Raw genomic sequence first — 16,634 nt, forward strand, 5'->3', positions numbered from 1 at the left:
TAGAATGTAGAAATATGTTTCAGATATCTGTATTGCTTTTGGAGATTATCATGTGGTGATATTAAAGTGAAATGATGCTTCAGAAACACAAGGCAATTTTAAACAGGTCCAAGGTTCTAATTTTGAAAGGATCGAGGAGCTCTTAGCTGTTCCTGACTCAAAGCACAATTTTTATATCCTCAGGGAATTCATCAATAACTTGAAGGAAGGTTATTGTTCTAAATTTAAACTTGTATATCAGAATCTAACATATTCAAATATTATTAAAATGGAAGCAGAAAATACCAGCCTCAGATACTAGCCTCCAGTGGGAGCTGCAGATGGGAACTTCCCTTCCACATTCTAAATGTCAATGGCAAATGCTAGGTTGGAGTCAAGGGCGATTTCTCCTCACTAATGCAAGAGATCAGAGGAAAATTTTCATAGCACCCCAAATCTGCCTACATATTGCCAAATTATGTTCTATTGTATAATGTCTTGACCAGGGAGTCATTCACGTATAGATTGAACATCCAAAATGTACCACATTAGAATTCACCAGTGAAGATGCCCACTCATCGCCAGATGCTCAGAGTCTAGCTGCTAAATATCTAGTATGTAACAAAACATAGAAAATATGTGTGGATTTTAATATTCTCAAGTTGTTCCTCCAATCTACAGAAGAAATTCTTCATAAAATATATGAGGTTCGTTTTGAGAAAGATAAAAAAGAATAACATAAACACTTAAAGGAGTCAGTGAAGGCTCTTAATGAGATGTATGCATATTTATAACATGATATATTGAATTTTTTAATCATAAATTTCTTTAAAAGGATAGAAAATTTAGTATCAATTTTCCCAATTTCTTCTCATTCAAACAGATAATGTGAATACTCTTATACTACCTTAAAAACTGTCAAACAAACTAAAATTTAATTCTTCGGGAAAAGAGAAAGGAAGTTGTGAGTTTATGGGCAAGCCCACCCCAAACAATTGCTTCTAACTCAGAAAACTAAGAGTAATATGAAAATGAAAACACTACTGTGTTTGATGAATTCATGGAGATGTCGCAGAGTATCCTCTTAATGTTTGCTTCTGGAGTAATTATAATCTAATCTTACTACTAAGAACAGCTAGATTCTCCTGCCTCACAGATGTCATTAATGTTGTGGCGGACACATAAAAATCTACATGGTCATAATGTGGATATTATTCTACACATTTCCAAACCTTTTGCGCTTTTTTTCTCTAACTTGCTTTTAATTTCGAATGTCAGTTGGGAATGTTTTGGGTATATGCTTGTGTGACCATGTATACAGGTTTCTTCAGAGGCCAGAGGAAGATGTCAGTTGTAATAGTGTTAATTCTTAATTTGACACAGATTAGAATCATATGGGAAGAGAGTCTCAAGGAGGGACAGTGTAGAGTAGGTTGGCCTGTTGGCATGTCTGTTGAGGGTATCTTGACTATCTTAATTGAGATGGGAAGACCACTCACTGTGGGTGACACCATTCCTTCAGCAGGGGTTCCTGGACTGTAAAGGAGCTGAGAAAGCAAGGTGAGCTTAAGTCCACATGCACTAATTAATTGGCCTCTGCTCTTGACTATAGATGGCATGTGACTAGCTACTCCATGTTCCTACACCCTTGATTTTCCTACAGTAATGAACTGCAGCCTAGAACTTGGAGCCAAATAAACCCTCTAATAAACTTCTTAAGTTGCTTTGGTTAGGATGCTTTATCGCACCATGAGAAAACGAAACTAAGGTATTAGTTCCATCACTCTTACTGCACTAAAACAGGATCTCTCACTGAACCTGAGCCTGGTGGCCAGCTAGCCTCATCAATCCTCCCATCTCTGCCTCCTACCACAACCTCCCACACTGGGGACACAGGCTTGTGACACCACTCCCAATCTCTCACTTGGGTGTTGCGGATCCAAACGCAGCTCCTCATGCTCAGCAAGAGTTCTTAGCCACTAAGTGGTCTTTCCAGACCTTCAACCTTGTATTTTTGATTCTACTTTAATTTTGTCACAGTATCTATCACACTTTAGCTAGTCTAGTAAGAATCTTACAGTTCTTCCAAGGAAAGACAAGAAAATTAAATAGTCCTCTAGATTATAAATGGTTTTGAATTTCAAAGATTTCATTTGTATGAGACTATTTCAGAGACTGGTTATAATTTATATGCATAATTATTTCAAATTTTTTATTAATTAAAATGTTTTAAAAAAATATATCAGTATTAAAATGTATTAGTAATTAAAATATATTTGAGATTTTTGAAAGTTATTTGACATATTTATTCTTAGTACACTATAGTTTAATGAAACATTGCAAAACTAAGCATAAAACGTTTTCTTGAATAGTAGCAGATGCAAAACAGATATTAGTTATGAATGAATGGGACAGAGTGGTCACTCAAAATGCCAAGAAAGAAAAGATAACATAAACCCAAGTGCACACACATGATGCTCTTAGGCTGATGCATGAAAACAGTTAATATACTGAATTCTAGCATTTAATTGTTGCTGCTCACCACAATACAAAAGATAGGATGAGATAAAACTGCAATGTTGTTTACCTCCCTGCCCACATATATTGAAACTTGCCTTTTGCCATTATGCAATTATATATGCATCATAAGAAGATGTAAACAATCAAAAATATGTTTTATTTAAATACTGTGTATTTAGTATTATTTTCACTATATCCAAATACCTGAGAAAAGATTAACAAGGGAGGCATTGTTTATTTTGGTGTTGCTCAGTATTATAGAGATGTTAGTCCATCCTCATAGGGAAAGCATGTCAGAACAGAGAACCTTCATCCTGATCACAAAGCAAAAAATAGAAGGAAGAATCCAGGACAAGATGTAGATGCCAGAGTCACATCTCTAGGGACACATCCTCAGGGACATGCCTCCAGTGACCTTCCAACATCTCATCATCCAAATTGGGACACTTGTACAGTGAAGTTTGCCTATACTCATGTGAGGGTGACATGGGGACAAAGAGGTGTGTCCTTTTGTCTGCTGAAAATGATGTGTACAGGTTTTCAGTGCTATGCATTTTAAAATATCATTGGGGACCCGGAGTTTCTTTGATTGAATCCATTCTAGTTATTTTATTTCCCAAATTATTGTGCTTTGGTTAGGAGAGGCTTCATCAGATACCTCAAATGTTTTCTATTTACAATCTTATCATTAGTTTTTCCAATAATGTTACTGTTAAAGTTATATGCACAAAAGAATACTCAGTGGCCACCTAGTCACAGCATGAATTTACCTGTGCAATCAGACGTATGCTGTATCAGTCACTTTGTTATTGCTGAGACAGAGTATCTGAAAATATTTAAACTCAGGAAGGGTTCATTGTGACTTTCAGCTTCAGTCTATCCTTGTGTGGAAAGCCTGCTGGGGCAGAGTAGCTCAGGTCCAAGAAGCCAGAAGCAGGGGGAAAGTGTGCTACCTGACTTTCCCCATTCTCACCTTTACAATAAGCCTGGCCAGGTTTGGGGTAGGGTTTCCCTCCTGATAAATCTGCTCAGGAAAAGTCCTCATAGGCACAGCCAGAGGCAGGCCTCATGATGACCTTGGTGCTTCTCAGTCTGGTCCAGTTTTCAATCAAGGTTAACCATCAAGGGTCAGAGAAGAGACGATCCTTCCACAAGGTTTGGCTCCTGCTCTCCAGCCCTTACTCTCTTGGTTCCTGGAGTAATGACTATCCTGTTTCAAACACAGTTGATCAGTTTTATCAGTTTTTGAACAGTTGTCACTTTATCAACCCTGTCCAGCTTCTTTCTTTCATATTGTGAAGTGTAAGACACATCTGCATAGTTGCATGTAGCTGTATAGCTTATTTTTAGTTTAGGCTTTGAATTTTGTTACTGGACATTGCTGCATTAACATGCTCGCAAACTCCATTTTAGTAGTGATAATCTCCCTAGTGGATAGTGGACTGTTATATACTGTGTAAGTTTAACTAGTCATTTGGATATCATAAAAATGAGTTTAATATTCAATGCGTTTACAAGTTTTCCTATTGTGTTCTCTGTTTTTTTCTTATTGATTTTTAGGTAGTTATCATTTATTTCTTACATAAGGCCCTGTTCAGAGATATAAAACACAAATAGAACACATTATTTTTTAACTCTATGAATGGTGCTTTTGACTGAAATTATTTTAACATGATCCAGCTCTTTATATTTCTTTGGTAGCTATTATTTTTTCATGTTCTAATTAAATATTTCTGACTTTCTGGGGATATTCTCTTCAGCCTTTTTATAGCCTACCTATCATAATAATTGTTTATATTTTATTTTATTCAAACTGTAACATATATACAAAAGTGTGTAAGTCTCAAGTTCATTGAATGATAGTTTTAATAAACCTAACATACTACATACTATATAATTAGGTTTGAGATCAAGAAACAATAATAGAGTAAAACTCCTGACTTATTATTTATATACATCCTGCATAATTGCTCTATAATGTGGTTAACAACTGACTCAATTTTGAAAATCATGTTTGGTAGCTGAGAGAAGATAATTTCCATAAATTTTTATTGTGCAATACAACCACATAGTTTCTTCTTATATCCTTTGCCTTTAATTTCCTTGTTTGTAGAATTGTGAACTTCAAATTTTCAATAATCTGAATTACAATGTGATGATGACATTGTTCAATTAAATGTATTATTTAAAAAGTTGATTGTACACAAACACACACATGCCAATGTATCTACACATTTGTGTTACTTATTGATATTAATGTCATATAGATTGCTTAGAGTATAATACAAGAGAAAATTTTTTTCAGGGTCCATTGTTAATGCCTCTGAATACAGTTTGCACTAGAGAAATGCTTCCTACACATTGGCATTTTATTTTGTTTGAAAACACGAGCAGTTGTTTGATTTTTTTTTTTTTTTGTCTCTTTTTGTTAAGGAATTTTTTAAATCGTTTTATATACCAATCACAGATTCCCCTTCTCCTCCCTACCCCCTTACCCCCCCAACCCACCTTCCATTCCCATCTCCAAAAAGTCAAGGTCTCCCATGGGGAGTCCCCAGAGCCTGGTACATTCAGTAAGTGATGTGGCAGGATACAAGATTAACTAAAAAAAAAAAATCCGTTGTTTGATTTTTAAATATCAACATCGTTGTCATCATTATTATCATTGGAGGAGGAGGCATCCCATTGTCCATGTGTGAAGATCAGAGGTTAATCTCATGGAGTCAGCTCTCTCCTTCAACATTTATGTGGGTTCTTGGGGTCAAATTTATGTTGTCATAGTTGTGTGGGAAGTTTTTTACCTAACAAGTCACCTAGCCAGTCCTGTTTCTTTTTAAATGCAGTAGAATTTTCAACCATTTATTCCTTTAAGCACTCAAGTTTTCTGCTTGATTTCAGGATGAGTATATTTTAATAAACTTATTTAAAGAATAAAATGAGTGGTTCTGTGGTGGTTTGGATAATTACGTCCCCTATAATCTTACATAAGTGAATGCTTAATCACCAGGAAGTAGCACTATTTTAGAAGGAAGAAGAGGTGTGGCCTTGCTGGAGGCAGTGTGTCATTAGGGGTGGGCTTTGAGGTTTCAAAAGGCCCACACTGGTCTTGATTCCTTTGTCTGTGGATCAGGATATAGTTCTCAGCTTCTGTTCCTGTGCCATGAGGGCCACCATTTTCCCATTATGCCCCCACCAAGGTGAAAATGGACTAACTCTGAAATGTAAACAAGCCCCAGTTGAATTCTTTCTCTTTTATGACAGTCACCTTCATCATGGTGTCTCTTCACAGTAATAGGACAGGTTCCAAAGGTAAGAGTGTAAATTCTAAAATGACTGTTAACTTTCAGCTTAAAAAAAATAGAAAAATAAGAATACAGAAATACATAGAAAGGAAGGTAGTATTATTCTAAATTTTTCTAATAAGAATATAAAAGATGGGGAGGATGTTATGTGGTTACTGAGTTTATGAAGTAGCCAACCATCATAACATCTGCTATGCTAATTATACATCACACCTTCACCTCACACTTACTTTGGGAAAGAAGTGATCGAAGAAGGAAGAACAAACACCACAGGGGGTCTTAACATTCTCTTCACAAGATAAATAAACAAACAAGCAAATAAATAAGTAAATTTGAACAAACAGTTATGAATAATGATAGCCAGAAATGCAACTATTTCTGCTAAACATTGGAAAAGCATAAGAGAAGAAAAAAATTAAACTTGGAAAAGAATCTATCTTAATGATTTAGAAGTATAGACCAATATCAATGCAATAGTAGACTGAAATTTGACATCATCTTATTTAATTCCCCAATTTTATAAAGGTGCTATTTTGATTTTTTTTACAACATGATAAAATAATATACAAGACTTTAAAACCAGTAATAGTATATACAATAATAATGCTATATCTAAATCTTTAAGAACCTGAATGTTATAAAAAGAGTTACATCATTCTGTAGGCTAGAAGGCAGATACACTATGACTAATGCATATAAAATAATATATCTTATTCCTTCCAAGATAGGAAAATTAATAGGATGTTTAAGTAAAAAATCTTCAATATCTTTACTAGAATGAACTCTAGAGTAAGTACCTGTACTATCCGTGTAGTAGTCTTCTTAAGCTAGGCTTTACCATCAAGCACAAAACTCTGATTTCCTAATGAGTCTCCTCACCATATCCTTTCCTTTACATTTTAATCTTCTTTCAAATCAGTTCTTTTATCTTTTTATGATTTTGTTTCTTTATCTTAATATTCTTAGTCTTTAGAAAACCATCCTAATCTTCCAGTAGGGGAATAACCTGGGAATTAGGCATAAAAGCAACCCCAGAGTAGGTTTTGAAGTCCTTCAGCTCAAAAATTGTTGCTCTCAAATAAGATGGATCCTGAAAACCAGTAATTACCTGAAAAAGTACTATACACAATCAGCATTGTTCATATTCTTTTTTTTTTTTTTAAAAAAAAAAGCTGGTGATTTAGTCATTGTAAGATTTTTCTGAACTAGTACTTATTTCCCTAAAGAAGAAAAAGATAAACAGAAAGCAAATAAATCCCACCACAGCAGCTTTGTTAACAGGAGAAATAGTATAAACACAGGTTTCTTAAAGATGCACCATAGGAGTATTATCTATCTTACCTGCCCAAGTTCCTCCCCAATACCTTTCTCTTAGTAGGTTTACCTACTTCTAATTCCTTACATCCTTCAAAGAAATTAAATAAAATTATAGCAAGTATAGACTCTTTGAAATTGCAAATACCATGTCATTATTCTGTATTACCCATTAACAGTAAAATTACTTATTTAATATTTGTTGAGTTCCTATAATCTTCTTGGTTGTGGATACATCTCATCTCTCACTTCATTTTCATTATTGTTATCTGTTCTGTCTACTCAAATATCCCCATCACTGAAGGATTTTGCTGCTAGAAGCAATGTTAAAGTGAACGTAATTTTAATATATTTTCTTTATAACATCAAACATTTGTCATACACTATTATATTTTCTATATTTGCCATTTGAGTATGTCATTTGAAGATGGAAAACATACATATGTTATCTTAGTCGGTGTCTTTTGCTGTGAAGAGACACCGGGAACAATGCCAGTTCTTATAAAAGAAAGCATTTAACTGGGGCTTGCTTACAGTTCAGAGTTTTGGCCCATTATACTCATGATAGGGTTCAGGGTGGGCAGCACAAAGGAAGACATGATAACTGAGAGTTCTACATCTGGATCTGAAAACAGCAGGAAGGAAAAATGAGATACCGGACCTGGCTTGGGTTTCTGAAAACTCAAAGCCCACCCCCAGTGACACACTTCTTTCAACAGGCCCACAATACTCCAACAAGACCACATGTCCTAATCTTTTCAAGTAATGCCACTCCTCATGAATTTCTGCGAGCTACTTTCTTTTTTCTCCTTCCTTTTTTTTTTTTTAAAGATTTATTTATTTCATGTGTATGGGTATTTTGTCTGCATGCACAGGTATATGCACTACCTGCATGCCTAGAACGATGGATTCCTGCAACAGGAGTTCAGACAATTGTGAGCTGCCATGTGGATGCTGGGAACTGAACCACGGTTCTCTAGAGAGGCAGCCAGTGCTGTTTACTACTGAGCTATCTTTCCAGCCCGGGGAAATTTTCGTTCAAACCACCACATATGTTTTGTTTGTTTGTTTGTTTTGCTTTTTGTTTCATTTTGGTTTTTATTTCTACCTTTGCTGTGTGCCCAATTGTAAAGCATGAGTCAATGATCTGCTCAAAAACTGACATGTATGGCCATGGTGTCTGAAATATGTTCATGTCATTAGATGTTTGGATTTTATATCCACCTATTTACCTCTATGTGAATTTGAAAGAACCGAGAGGATTTTCTTGATGATTTGACTTAGAGTTTATCTTAAAATGTATCACAAATTAAAATGTAATGAGATTCTGTTTGTAAGCAATTGAACTTGGATGCTCATTGGGTTAATTCATATTATTCTTATAATAAAAAAACTCTATACAAAAAGTAAGATAGTTTATTAATTTCCATTGTTCATATAAAGAGTTATGAGTGAAGATTAGAGTTAACAAGCATAAAGTGAACTTACGGTGAAATTCAATGCATAATAATTATTAAGAGCCAAGAAATAGGAAAAGCAAAAAATATTTATTTGGTTACTTAAAACAGACCTCAGAAAACATATCATGTCACACATAAGTATTACCCTGTCTTGTAAGGAGTTAGTAAAATAGCTAAGAACAGCATTATCACAGCTAATAATAATACCATTTAACAGTTCCTTATATCAATCTCCCCCAGTGTTTGTTCTAATCCAGGTGTCTGCAAAGTACCCTTGTCATTGTATGGAAAAGTCCAAGACCTAACATGAATTGGTAGGATTCAAATGATACATTGCAATTTAAATCTCTGGTTTAATTGAATTGAGACACAATCAGCCAACTCAGCTCATCCGGTGGAAAGTGAAATTTGCTGAACATAGAGAAACTAGGGATCTATGTGGAAAAGGATGTGGAAAGATATGTAAGAGCCAGAGGTGGTGGATGACTCCAGGACACAGCTTCTTCCGGAAACAAAAGGGCTGATGCACAGATGAACTCACAGAGACTGTGGCTGCATGTATAAGACCTGTACTGGGTCAAAGGGATCAGAATCCCAACACTGAGAAAAGGAAGTTTCCACAAAATCTCACCCCTAACAAAGAAGCTATTTGCAATTAATAACTACTGTGAAAGAGAAAATAGTTTTCTCCAGCTGAGTGACACTGAGTGGTGGGCCAACCACACTCCCGCAGGCCCCATGCTCAGGAGTTGTTGACCAACACAAAATGGACTCTTTTATTGCACCTGCTTTTGTTTGGTTTTGATAATTTTGTCTTGCTAGTGTTTTGTTTGATTGATCTTATCTTTCTTTCTTTTGGGGAGAGATGGAGGGAGAGGGAGAAAGAGTGAAAGAGTAAGCATGCAGTTGGGTGTAAAGAGATCAGGAAGGGTTTTTGAAGGAGTTAGGAGGAGGAAAATATGATCAAAATATACTGTATGAAAATAATTAATACCAAAAAATATGGGGAAACTAAAAATGTACACTATCATTGGGGAATAAAAACAGAAGAGCTAAAAGCCAAGTGCAGACTCATCGCATGGAAACAGTAGTTCAGTAATTGCTGCTCTGAGGTGATTCTTCTTGTCTTCACAATGAAATAAAATTATAAGAAAATTACAACATTACATGCCAATAATAATCTGCCATCTATCATCTATTGTCTATCAGTCATCTAACTTATCTGTCTGTCTATCTCTGTAACTGTCTATCTGTCTATCTATTGTCCATCTGTCATCTAGTATAAACAAACTGAAAGTCTTACACATTTAGCCCTCAAGTCTGTACACAGTATCTAGATTTGCCCTTATCAGCAACCATCTGTTTTCAACCAAATGTGTCTGTGGATGGCAGTTCCTTCCCGTTAGCAGATTACCAAAGTATTACTTCCAACTGCAATACTGTCCTTAGAGCAATGAAACCACCGTTCTAGAGGTATCTAGTCTTTGCACTAGGGAGTTTGGTACCCCATTCCTAACCCAGGTTGCTTCATATAGCATTAGTATATTTTGTTATCAATTACAGATGACAATCATCACACAGATAGCAAGTAAGCATGCAGTTGTCCACTAATTATTTCTAATAAATCCCTGGGCTTTCTCAGATTCTACCTCTCAAGTTCTTTCAAGGGAACATACTGATGATAGACCTAAATGCAGAAGGAAATTTGTCAGTGTTAGCTAAGACTTCCATCATTGTAAATTTACTTGGGTATGTATGCTCATTTTCCTACCCAGTGGAAGAAGAAACCAAAACACCACCAACACTGTTTATTAAATGTAAATAGATATTAATTATAAGAGAGATAGAATTATATAAATTTGCTTTTTTATAGCTTCTAAATAGATTTTCAGAGTAAGACCTTCCTGAAAAATATGAAAATTATTTCATATGAAAAATATGAAAGGTGTGACTCTTTATTCCAAAATCTGATATCTCCCCTGACAGGCAGTGCTTCTGGTATAAGTCATTGTGGCCACTGATATAATGTGGGTGGTGGGGAGCGTCAAGAAGTATTTTCCAAATACACAAGTTTACAATAATTTGTGTTTTTTATGAAACTAACCCATTTTTGTAAAGGAACATTATTTGTGTTACATTTTTCTTGGAATTGCAGTTAGTAAAATGTCGTTAAAAATGATACTATTTTACCAGAACATAAATAACATAGAAAATTTTTAAATGCTTGTATGGAATAATTTTGTACACAATCACAGAGCAAAACTAATTTCAAAGTGAAAGTTTCTTTTATAACTTATATTCTATTTCCTTTCTTTGTTCTTATCTAAAAAATGAAATCTCTACCAAGAATAGGGTTTTACAGCAACACATTTTTCATTGTTTCCTCTCCCCTTGTGCAATTCCAAAGGATTCCACATTTTGTTTTAATGTGATATTCAAGGTGAGTTTCATTTTACAGTCCACACAAATGCTATCCAAGCTGATCAGGCATCTATTTCATTTCCGTGAAACTATTGAATTTTAAGGTTCCCTTTTACAAAAAGTTGTGCTTCTAACACAATGACATAAACATGAAGCTACAAAACAGAAAATAAGGAGAATGTGTGGTCAAGTAAAGGAGGAATGAGTGGACCCATAATGTCATGCCCATAATGGACAGCATACACTGCAGCTTGCCAACCAGCTGGCAGCTCACACTTGGGGGAGTGGTCTTCTGAAGGTGACTATTGTGAATTCTCTACACTCTGGCTTAACAGGCATCCACCAATGCTCATTTTCAGTTTGGTATTATTCAATGTATCAAATACCGCTTATCAAATTGGAGCTTCATTATTATTATTTTATTCTTTGTGAATTTTAACCTCCTTGTTGCTTTGTTTTGCTTAGACTTGTTAAAAGTTTGGTATCAATAATAACCTAACTTCAGGATTCGCTCACCCATTAAATTAAGTCCAGCTAACTGGCTGGAATTGTAGGTAGGGTTTTGCCCTCTGGTGGATGCTTGGGGAACAAGCTACAGCAGAGAAAAACTAAACATTCACTAACATGGGAAGAAAAGCTAAAATATAATTCTATTCAAAATCTGAGACATACAGTTGAAATAGAAATGTTAATGGGTAATCAAGCAGTCAAAATGTAGGGAGAGATTATGAAGACAGCGGAAATGCAATGGACTTGAATGCCTGCTTTAAGTGTAGGGCAACCATGGGATCCAAATCAGTGCTATCATTGTAATCAACATGGCATTTCCATGGATCATAGAGGATATCTATTATTGATTCCCTGAGTCTCTCTCTCTGGAAGTTAGAGTCATTTCCACTTACCTTTCATTGTTCAAAGGTGGCTGTTTCTTTGAAATCCCATTATTGTGATTACGCATAAGCTAGCAACATTTGCTGCAGATATATTTGGAGAAACATTGTTGCTTAACACATAGAAGACATTGGGTATCTTTTAAACACCAAATGAAAGCAACCATTGGTATTTGTTCAGAGACCTTTATTTTTAAAAAAATTTCTAGGAAAATAAATGTTTTATTTTTCTGCCACCTCAAGCCACTTGCATATACCCACCCTAGTCTCTCACACACACCCAACTATGTCTAGTCAACAGTATTCCATCCAGACAACTATATACCCACTATGTGTTTTGACTAAGCTTGAACTGACACACTTGTACAAGTAGCTTTGGAACAGGTTCTGATGACTTCAACTATGGTGTTTGCACCTAGACAGAATCTAGGTACTGAATCATCATCCCCCATCTGTAGATTCTCCCATCATTTTCTAGGTATAAATGATAACCACTGCCTGACGTCCACATGGAGTGTGATTTGAAATCCTTATATCATAGGATATAAATAAGAATTCTTTTCCTAAAGTTACTTACTTGAGGTAAATTTAATTTTTATTTTCATTCTCTGGTTTAGGGGATAATCCATTGGTATGTTATTTGTAGTTGATACATACATTGTACATATTCAAGAGGTACAGAATGTTTGAGCCCATATATAATCAAATCAGAGTGTGTGGCACACCCGTCTCACCAGACACTTAAAAAAGAAGACGGAGCTTTTCTTTTCTTTGTTTTCCCTCTTCTTATTTTGCCCTTTTCATTTTTTTTTTATTTCTCATCTCCACTTATTTTATTTTATTATTTTTTATTTTTTACACATCAGTCATGGGTTCCCCTGTCGTCCCCCCTCCCGCCCCCACCCCCACCTTCCCCCAGCCCCTCCCCTCCATTCCCATCTCCTCCAGGGCCAAGACTCCCCTGGGGATTCATTTAAACCTGGTGGATTCAGTACAGGCAGGTCCAGTCCCCTCCTTCCAGACTGAGCAAAGAGTCCCTGTGTAAGCCCAAGGTTCCAAACAGCCAGCTCATGCACTAAGGACAGGTCCTGGTCCCACAGCCTGAGGGCCTCCCAAACAGATCAAGCTATTCAATTGTCTCACTTATCCAGAGGGCCTGCTCCAGCTGGGGACTCCACAGCCTTTGGTTCATAACTCATATGTTTCCATTCATTTGGCTATTTGTCCCTGTGCTTTTTGCAATCTTGGGCTCAACAATTCACGCTCTTACAGTCCCTCCTCTTTCTCAACTATTGGACACCTGGAGCTCCATCTGAGGCCTGGCTGAGGATCTCTGCATCCATTTCCATCAGTTATTGGCTGAGAGTTCCAGCTCGACTGTTAGGGTGTTTGGCCATCTGATCACCAGACTAGGTCAGATCAGGCTTTCTCTTGACCATTGCCAGCAGTCTACAGAGGATGTATCATTATGGATTTCAGGGGACCTCTCGAGCACTCTGCCTATTCCTGTTCTCATGTGGTCTTCAAAATCATCCTGAGTGAGGTAACCCAGACTCAGAAGTACAAACATGGTATGTACTCACTCATAGGAGGATACTAAATGTAAAACAAAGATGACTAGAGTGCTACACAACTCCAGGGAAGCTACCTAGAAAATGGGACACTAGGAAAGACACAGGGATCACCCAATGACAAAGAAATGGATGAGATCTACATGAACAACCTGGATGACAGTGGGAGTAATGAAGGGCAAGATTTGAGGGAAAGAAAGCTTAGGGGAGCAGGAGATCCCAACTGGATCAAGAACAGAAAGGGAGAACAAGGAATAACAGACCATGATAAATGAAGCCCTTTTCATTTTATAGACAGAGGCTCAGTATGTAGCACAGACTAGCCTCAGACCTTAAGCTGGTAATTGTCTCACTTCTCCAGTGTCCAATTTACAGGCATAGAGGATCATGTCTGCTTAAGATTTTTCAACTAAGTAAGTAATTATCCGGACAATCAAACTCTTAGTCCTGGAGTGTGTGTGAAAGATGAAACTACCTGTATTCCCATCTCCTATGCTCCCTTAACATCTTGTGTTTCCTTGTATTCTGACCTCCTCTTTGGGCTTGCAATTGAGAATTATTACTGCCAAGGCAACCAGTTGCTTAATTGTATGTCTAAGTAAAGCAGCACATACACTTAAGTCCAATAACACTACAGACTGGAGATGAAAACAAATCAGTGCTCTCTGCACTGCGTTATCCCCCACACAACTACATTGCAGTACTGTTTCTAGAAACACTTTCCAATTCGCACTGTTTTGTTTCAGATGCCCATGGCTTTACAGATGATGCACTTGAATGTTTTCATTCAGCATTCATTTTCTTTCTCGCATCTGAGAACAGACTGTAGGCCTGATGTTACAGCCTGCCACTTTATTTCACATGTAATTTTCTGTCCTTGCTTGGCAAGTTACAACACACTTTAAAATACTAACAATTTTAATTTTTCTAAACAATATCCGTTATATTATCTATAGTCAATCATTTAAAAATAGTGTCATTTATATTAGTCAGAGCTTAATCATCTCTTAGTTCATTCGACTTCTGTATTTTTGTGGTATTTAATAATTGCTTGCATACTTTGATCATTTCCATTTTTTCAATCACCAGTGTACAAACACCTTTGCATTCTATTTCTTTCTGATCGTGGCTCTGAGAACATTACTGCATGCCACCGCATTACTGCATGCCACCGCCATGCATGTTCTCACTGGAGTGACTCTCCTCTAGCTGGCTGTAATGCTACATCCCTTCATTATATTAATTAATTAATTAATTACATTCCCCATCAAGTGTGGATGAGCTCCACATTTCTGCATTGGTGCTTCTGCGTGCTTTCATCTTGGAATTGCTCACTTATTCTCCTTTTCTTCTCTGAAGGCGCTGAGCAAGTGGTGCAATGCGGAAACCTCCATCATCTCTGAAGACAGTTCTGGGCTCTTCTTTCTTCTTTTCAGGTACCTCCATTCTGTGGCCAACCCTCTTCTGTCCTCTTTTCACTACTGTTGTTTTTCTTCTGAATTAAATACTTAAGTGCTTTTTTTTTTTTTTTTTTTTACACCTTAACTGCAGTCATAATGGCTTTCTGAAAAGAGGGCTTGTCTACTGTACCATGTACAGCTCGAGGTTAGGAGTAGCCAGGTCATAAGACAATGAGGAACATAGAATCTGATGATATAAACACAGACAGTTCATACAACACAAAGTCCTGCAAATCCACCAGGCAGATCACAGCACACTGATACATTTCTCTAGACTTCTTTTGTCAATGGACTCAATAGAGTTAGTCTGCAGCCTATGTGGATGAGCCAACCCTAATATCCCCCCATGCTCATAACCATGAGGTTTCACACCTATTAGATGGCCATGTAGCTGTTTTTGAGACTTCCTAGAACAAGGGAATGGAAAGTATAAATTTTGTTTGTTTAAAATACATACTAAGTTCCCAGTAACACACAGTAGACACACAGTGCAAATCAGTGAACAATGTTCCCTTCATGGAAGAATCACCATTCTAGCAAGAGAGCACATACATCTGTCCACTAATAGGCAGTTGAATTTCAATGTTATTAAGAAAGAAAATGTATCTGGAATTTGCAGTCGGAGAGCTTCTCTCTAGCCCCCACCAAGCCCTATTAGTCCAACAACTCACTTATAAAATAAACACACAGACATTCATGTTATTTAAACTGCTTAGCCATTAGCTCAAGCCTATCATTGTCTAGCTCTTACTCTTATATTTAGCCCATTTCTATTAATCTATACTTTGCCACGTGGCCCATGGCTTACCAGTACCTTACATCTTGTCATGGCAGCGGCTGGCTGTATCTCTCTGCCTTCACCTTCCACTTCCCAGAAATCTCCTCTCTCCTTGTCCTGCCTATACTTCCTGCCTGGCTACTGGCCAATCAGCATTTTATTTATACAGATCAATATCCACAGCAGGAATTAGGAGATGGGGTTTGCCAAAGGAAGCATTGGCTGCAATTTAATTTAAAGTAGGGTAGTTAAAATGGGCCCTATGGAGAGGGTGGCATGTTTAAAAAGACAAAAGGAAGTGAGGGGTGGCAATGATTCTATTATATGGGCATGGCGAAAGCAAGCAAAATGAACAGCAGAGTTAGAGCCCAAAGGCACAAAGGACAGGTTAGCATGTGGTAGCATTCAGAACATCCTAAGAAAGGGAAAACAAGATGAGGTTAGATCTCATGGAGTTATGTGCTAAGGACTTTTAAGTTGCAGCATCAATACAGGATCAGATGGCTAACTTTGTAAAAGACCACTCTCCATATCAAGGCATGGTGTGAAGTCTGTAAGTATGTGATTAAACCATGGCACTTCCAGAGAGCAGCATACTCTTCAGCACTGAATAGTTATCAAGCCATGAAAGACACAGAAGAAACTGGAAGGACTCAGAAGAAACTTATATACATCTTAAAAACAAACTCTAAAAAGCCAAGCCCCCCCCCCCAAAAAAGGCTACATCTGTTCATATAAATGTTCCACTGGAAAAGGCAAAACAGGGGAGACAATAAAAAGATTGTGGCCAGGAGTTAGAGTGGAGGAAGGGACTTGGGTTAGTAGAGCATGGAGTTTCCCAGGACAGTGAAACTATAAGATATTGCAATGGTGGTGCTGGATGTCATAACAAATCTATCAATCATGTAGAACTACAACACAATATTGAATGATGATGAC

Source organism: Onychomys torridus, chromosome 12, assembly GCF_903995425.1.
Source record: "Onychomys torridus chromosome 12, mOncTor1.1, whole genome shotgun sequence".
In the NCBI taxonomy this organism is placed as follows: Eukaryota; Metazoa; Chordata; class Mammalia; order Rodentia; family Cricetidae; genus Onychomys; species Onychomys torridus.